Here is a 7500-nt window from a genome sequence, read left to right on the forward strand (position 1 = left end):
CGCACACCGGGAAGTCGAGTGCCGGGTCTCGAAACGGAGCCGGGTCGGCCCAATTTAAAACGGAGAATAGAGTGCTGCCCTCTGCGGGTGAAAACCTGGAAGTACGTTGGTTAATGATTTCCAGTTCACCCCGCTTGGTCAGGCCCACTCGGAGGCGGATAACTCCGGAACGCCGAGGCCGATTTCCTCCGGGTATGGCTCGTTGCGTGCGGCAGGAGGCGGCGCAGCGTACGGTACCGAGCACTCGGAGATGCGGTGCTGCCCGCCGGAGTGACAGCGAAAGGCTGCGCACCGCTTTCCGCCTGGTAACTCGGCGTCCGTGAGACCGACCGACTCCGCTTTAGCACCGGAGCTAGAGTGGGGCAAGGGGCACCGAAGGGTACCGGAACGATCACGTTCGCATACCGGGAAGTCGAGTGACGGGCCGCTGAAAGCGAGCAGGGTGCCACCGCTCGGGGCCCCGGTTTGTCCGTCCCACCCGGAGGCCCATATCTCCGGAAGGCACAGGCCGATTTCCTCCGGGTATGGCTCGTTGTGTGCGGCCGGACCAGGCGCAGCGGACGGTACCGAGCACTGGGAGGTGCGATGCTGCCCGCCGGAGTGACAGCGAAAGGCTGCGCACCGCTTTCCGCCTGCTAACTCGGCGTCCGTGAGACCGACCGACTCCGCTTTACCGCCGGAGCTAGAGTGGGGCAAGGGGCACGGTTGAGTACCGGAAGGATGACGTTCGCACACCGGGAAGTCGACTAGCGGGCCGCCGAAAGCGAGCTCGGGGCCCCGGTTTGTCCGTCCCACCCGGAGGCCCATATCTCCGGAAGGCACAGGCCGATTTCCACCGGGTATGGCTCGTTGTGTGCGGCCGGACCAGGCGCAGCGGACGGTACCGAGCACTCGGAGGTCGGGCGCTGCCCGCCGGAGGTACAGCGAAAGGCTGCAAACCACTTTCCGCCGCCTCCCTCCGCGGGCGTGAGACCGACGGTCGTCGGGTTTAGTTCCGCGGCTAGAGCAGGACGAGGGGCAGCGAACGGTACCGGAACGAACCCGGTCGCACACCGGGAAGTCGAGTGCCGGGTCTCGAAACGGAGCCGGGTCGGCCCAGTTTAAAACGGAGAAGAGAGTGCTGCCCTCTGCGGGTGAAAACATGGAAGTACGTTGGTTAATGATTTCCAGTTCACCCCGCTTGGTCAGGCCCACTCGGAGGCGGATAACTCCGGAACGCCGAGGCCGATTTCCTCCGGGTATGGCTCGTTGCGTGCGGCAGGAGGAGGCGCAGCGTTCGGTACCGAGCACTCGGAGGTGCGGTGCTGCCCGCCGGAGTGACAGCGAAAGGCTGCGCACCCCTTTCCGCCTGCTAACTCGGCGTCCGTGAGACCGACCGACTCCGCTTTAGCACCGGAGCTAGAGTGGGGCAAGGGGCACCGAAGGGTACCGGAACGATGACGTTCGCACACCGGGAAGTCGAGTGCCGGGCCGCCGAAAGCGAGCAGGGTGCCACCGCTCGGGGCCCCGGTTTGTCCGTCCCACCCGGAGGCCCATATCTCCGGAAGGCACAGGCCGATTTCCTCCGGGTATGGCTCGTTGTGTGCGGCCGGACCAGGCGCAGCGGACGGTACCGAGCACTCGGAGGTCGGGCGCTGCCCGCCGGAGGTACAGCGAAAGGCTGCAAACCACTTTCCGCCGCCTCCCTCCGCGGGCGTGAGACCGACGGTCGTCGGGTTTAGTTCCGCGGCTAGAGCAGGACGAGGGGCAGCGAACGGTACCGGAACGAACCCGGTCGCACACCGGGAAGTCGAGTGCCGGGTCTCGAAACGGAGCCGGGTCGGCCCAGTTTAAAACGGAGAAGAGAGTGCTGCCCTCTGCGGGTGAAAACATGGAAGTACGTTGGTTAATGATTTCCAGTTCACCCCGCTTGGTCAGGCCCACTCGGAGGCGGATAACTCCGGAACGCCGAGGCCGATTTCCTCCGGGTATGGCTCGTTGCGTGCGGCAGGAGGAGGCGCAGCGTTCGGTACCGAGCACTCGGAGGTGCGGTGCTGCCCGCCGGAGTGACAGCGAAAGGCTGCGCACCCCTTTCCGCCTGCTAACTCGGCGTCCGTGAGACCGACCGACTCCGCTTTAGCACCGGAGCTAGAGTGGGGCAAGGGGCACCGAAGGGTACCGGAACGATGACGTTCGCACACCGGGAAGTCGAGTGCCGGGCCGCCGAAAGCGAGCAGGGTGCCACCGCTCGGGGCCCCGGTTTGTCCGTCCCACCCGGAGGCCCATATCTCCGGAAGGCACAGGCCGATTTCCTCCGGGTATGGCTCGTTGCGTGCGGCCGGACCAGGCGCAGCGGACGGTACCGAGCACTCGGAGGTCGGGCGCTGCCCGCCGGAGGTACAGCGAAAGGCTGCAAACCACTTTCCGCCGCCTCCCTCCGCGGGCGTGAGACCGACGGTCGTCGGGTTTGTTTCCGCGGCTAGAGCAGGACGAGGGGCAGCGAACGGTACCGGAAGGAACCCGGTCGCACACCGGGAAGTCGACTAGCGGGCCGCCGAAAGCGAGCACGGGGCCCCGGTTTGTCCGTCCCACCCGGAGGCCCATATCTCTGGAAGGCACAGGCCGATTTCCACCGGGTATGGCTCGTTGTGTGCGGCAGGACCAGGCGCAGCGGACGGTACCGAGCACTCGGAGGTCGGGCGCTGCCCGCCGGAGGTACAGCGAAAGGCTGCAAACCACTTTCCGCCACCTCCCTCCGCGGGCGTGAGACCGACGGTCGTCGGGTTTGTCTCCGCGGCTAGAGCAGGACGAGGGGCAGCGAACGGTACCGGAACGAACCCGGTCGCACACCGGGAAGTCGACCAGCGGGCCGCCGAAAGCGTGCTCGGGTCCCCGGTTTGTCTGTCCCACCCGGAGGCTGATATCTGAGGAAGTCCGAGGCCGATTTCCTCCGGCTAACTCGGCGGGCAATGTGTCCCCCCCCCACCATCTTCGGCTGATTACCGTGGCTGGACCGGATCAAGGAGCAACGGAACCGTGCCAGAACGACGTCGGTCGGACGGCGTGAACTGATAGTGCCGAGGCCGGAAACCGAGCCGGAAATGTGCACCGATTTATTGGTCCCACTCGCAGGCCCATATCTCCGGAAGGCCGAGGCCGATTTCCTCCGGGTATGGTTCGCTGCGTGCAGCCGGAAGGGGAGCAGCGGACGGCACTGAGCAGCCGGAGGTGCGGCGCTGCCCGCCGGAGCTGCAAGCGAAAGGCTGCGCACCGCTTTCCGCTGGCTAACTCGGCGGCCGTCAGGCCGACCGACTCCGCTTCAGCACGGGAGCTGGAGTCGGGCAAGGGGCACCGAAGGGTACCGGAAGGATCACGTTCGGACACCGGGAAGTCGAGTGCCGGGCCGCCGAAAGCGAGCTCGGGGCCCCGGTTTGTCCGTCCCACCCGGAGGCCCATATCTCGAGAAGGCACAGGCCGATTTCCTCCGGGTTTGGCTCGCTGCGTGCGGCCGGACGAGGCGCAGCGAACGGTACCGAGCACTCGGAGGTGCGGCGCTGCCCGCCGGAGGTACAGCGAAAGGCTGCAAACCGCTTTCCGCCTCCTCTCCCCTCGGGCGTGAGACCGACGGTCGTCTGGTTTGCTTCCGCGGCAAGAGCAGGACGAGGGGCACCGAGCGGTACCAGAACGAACCCGGTCGCACACCGGGATGTCGAGTGCCCGGCCCAAACCCGCTACCCCCCCCCCACCCGAAAGCGAGCCACGGTTTGTGGATTAAAAGTGAAGCGGCAAAGATTTGTAAAACAGCGTGAAATGATGAACCAGAAGCCCAAAGTAATGGTGGGAATAAAAGTTCCGAAATGTGAAATGGTGAACCAGAAGTTGTGTGAACTGTTTAACCCAAAGTGGCAAAAATGGATTAAAAGGGGTGAAATGATCGACCGCAAAGCAGGGCAAGCATTAAACAAAAGCAGCAGCATTTTTTAAAAAGGGACAAATGGTTTACCAGAATCCCAAAAGAATGCTCAGAGACTTAAGTGCCAAAGGGGAAATGGTTAACCAGTAGCTGGGTGAACTGTTTAACCAAAAGTGGGAAAAAGGATTAAAAGGGGTGAAATGATTAACCAGAAGGCGAAAGCAATGTGCCGCGTCAAAGTCCTAAAGGGGAAAAGGTTGACCATAAAGCAGGGAAATGATTAAACCAAAGCAGAAAAATTCAGTAAAAAGGGGCAAATGGTTAACCAGAAGTTGGGTGAACTGCTTAACCAAAAGTGGGAAAGAGGATTAAAAGGGGAGAAATGTTGAACCAGATGTCGAAAACAATGCGCGGCGATGAAGTCTGAAAGAGGAAAAGGTTGACCGCAAAGCAGGGAAAGGATTAAACAGAAGCAGCAATATCTTTTAAAAAGGGACAAATGGTGAACCAGAATCCCAAAAGAATGCTCAGAGACTTAAGTCCCAAAGGGGCAAATGGTTAACCAGAAGCTGGGTGAACTGTTTAACCAAAAGTGGGAAAAAGGATTAAAAGGGGTGAAATGATTAACCAGAAGGCGAAAGCAAAGTGCGGCGGCGAAGTCCTAAAGGAGAAAAGGTTGACCAGAAAGCAGGGAAACGATTAAACAAAAGCGGCAACATTTTTTAAAAAGTGGCAAATGGTTAACCAGAATCCCAAAATAATGCTCAGAGACTTAAGTCCCAAAGGGGCAAATGGTTAACCAGAAGCTGGGTGAACTGTTTAACCAAAAGTGGGAAAAAGGATTAAAATGTTGTGAAATGATTAACCAGAAGGCGAAAGCAAAGTGCGGCGGCGAAGTCCTAAAGGGGAAAAGGTTGACCATAAAGCAGGGAAATGATTAAACAAAAGCAGAAAAATTCAGTAAGAAGGGGCAAATGGTTAACCAGAAGCTGGTTGAACTGCTTAACCAAAAGTGGCAAAAAGGATTGAAAGGGGAGAAATGTTTAACCGGATGTCGTAAACAAGGTGCGGCGATGAAGTCGGAAAGAGGAAAAGGTTGACCAGAAAGCAGGGAAAGCATTAAACAAAAGCAGCAACATTTTTTAAAAAGTGGCAAATGGTTAAAACCAGAATCCACAAAGATAATGTGGGTTAGTCAAAGGGGGAATGGTAGCCAATCCCAAAGAAAGATTGGGTGAACCTGAGCTGTGAACTGGGAACCAAAAGTGGGAAAAAGGATTAAAAGGGGAGAAATGTTTAACCAGAAGGCAAAAGCAAAGTGCGGCGGCGAAGTCCAAAAGGGGAAAAGGTTGACAAGAAAGCAGGGAAATGATTAAACCAAAGCGGAAAAATTCAGTAAAATGGGGCAAATGGTTAACCAGAAGCTGGGTGAAATGGTTAACCAAAAGTGGCAAAAAAAGATTTAAAGGGGAAAAATGATTAACCAGAAGTCGACAACAATGCGCGGCGATGAAGTCTGAAAGGGGAAAAGGTTGACCACATAGCAGGGAAACGATTAAACAAAAGCGGCAAAATTTTTAAAAAAGTGGCAAATGATTAACCAGAATCCCAAAAGAATGCTCAGGGACTAAGTCCCAAAGGGGAAATGGTTAACCAGAAGCTGGGGGAAATGGTTAACCAAAAGTTGCAAAAATGATTAAAAGGGGTGAAATGATCAACCAGAAGTCGAAAATTATGTGCGGCGGTGAAGTCTGAAAGAGGGAAAGGTTGACCAGAAAGCATTAAACAAAAGTGGCAACATTTTAAAAAAATTGGCAAATGGTTAACCAGAATCCCAAAAGAATGCTCAGAGACTAAGTCCCAAAGGGGAAATGGTTAACCAGAAGCTGGGGGAAATGGTTAACCAAAAGTTGCAAAAATGATTAAAAGGGGTGAAATGATTAACCAGGAGGCTAAAGCAATGTGCTGCGGTGAAGTCCTAAAGGGGAAAAGGTTGACCAGAAAGCAGGGAAAGCATTAAACAAAAGCGGCAACATTTTTTAAAAAGTGGCAAATGATTAACCAGAATCCCAAAAGAATGCTCAGAGACCAAGTCCCAAAGGGGAAATGGTTAACCAGAAGCTGGGGGAAATGGTTAACCAAAAGTTGCAAAAATGATTAAAAGGGGTGAAATGATTAACCAGGAGGCTGAAGCAATGTGCCGCGGTGAAGTCCTAAAGGGGAAAAGGTTGACCACAAAGCAGGGAAAGCATTAAACAAAAGCGGCAACATTTTTAAAAAAGTGGCAAATGATTAACCAGAATCCCAAAAGAATGCTCAGAGACTAAGTCCCAAAGGGGAAATGGTTAACCAGAAGCTGGGGGAAATGGTTAACCAAAAGTTGCAAAAATGATTAAAAGGGGTGAAATGATTAACCAGGAGGCTAAAGCAATGTGCCGCGGTGAAGTCTGAAAGAGGGAAAGGTTGACCAGAAAGCATTAAACAAAAGTGGCAACATTTTTAAAAAATTGGCAAATGATTAACCAGAATCCCAAAAGAATGCTCAGAGACTAAGTCCCAAAGGGGAAATGGTTAACCAGAAGCTGGGGGAAATGGTTAACCAAAAGTTGCAAAAATGATTAAAAGGGGTGAAATGATTAACCAGGAGGCTGAAGCAATGTGCCGCGGTGAAGTCTGAAAGAGGGAAAGGTTGACCAGAAAGCATTAAACAAAAGTGGCAACATTTTTAAAAAAGTGGCAAATGATTAACCAGAATCCCAAAAGAATGCTCAGAGACCAAGTCCCAAAGGGGAAATGGTTAACCAGAAGCTGGGGGAAATGGTTAACCAAAAGTTGCAAAAATGATTAAAAGGGGTGAAATGATTAACCAGGAGGCTGAAGCAATGTGCCGCGGTGAAGTCTGAAAGAGGGAAAGGTTGACCAGAAAGCATTAAACAAAAGTGGCAACATTTTTTAAAAATTGGCAAATGATTAACCAGAATCCCAAAAGAATGCTCAGAGACCAAGTCCCAAAGGGGAAATGGTTAACCAGAAGCTGGGGGAAATGGTTAACCAAAAGTTGCAAAAATGATTAAAAGGGGTGAAATGATTAACCAGGAGGCTGAAGCAATGTGCCGCGGTGAAGTCTGAAAGAGGGAAAGGTTGACCAGAAAGCATTAAACAAAAGTGGCAACATTTTTTAAAAATTGGCAAATGGTTAACCAGAATCCCAAAAGAATGCTCACAGACTAAGTCCCAAAGGGGAAATGGTTAACCAGAAGCTGGGTGAAATGGTTAACCAAAAGTTACAAAAATGATTAAAAGGGGTGAAATGATCAACCAGAAGTCGAAAACAATGTGCGGCGATGAAGTCCTAAGGTGGAAAAGTTACCCAGAAGGCAGGGAAATGATCAAACGAAAGCAGCCAAAAAATTATTAAAAGAGGGGAACTGATGAACCAAAAGATGAGAAACGGCCCGCAGAGACTAAGTCCAAAACGGGAACTGGTGAACCGGAAATGATTAACCAAAAACTAAGTCCGAAGAGGGAACTGGTAAACCAGAACTGAGTAACCAGATTTTTAAAATTAATTATAAATGGGGAAACGATTGAGCAAAAGGCGGAAATTA

Source organism: Heptranchias perlo, unplaced genomic scaffold (genome assembly GCF_035084215.1).
Source record: "Heptranchias perlo isolate sHepPer1 unplaced genomic scaffold, sHepPer1.hap1 HAP1_SCAFFOLD_305, whole genome shotgun sequence".
Taxonomy (NCBI): domain Eukaryota; kingdom Metazoa; phylum Chordata; class Chondrichthyes; order Hexanchiformes; family Hexanchidae; genus Heptranchias; species Heptranchias perlo.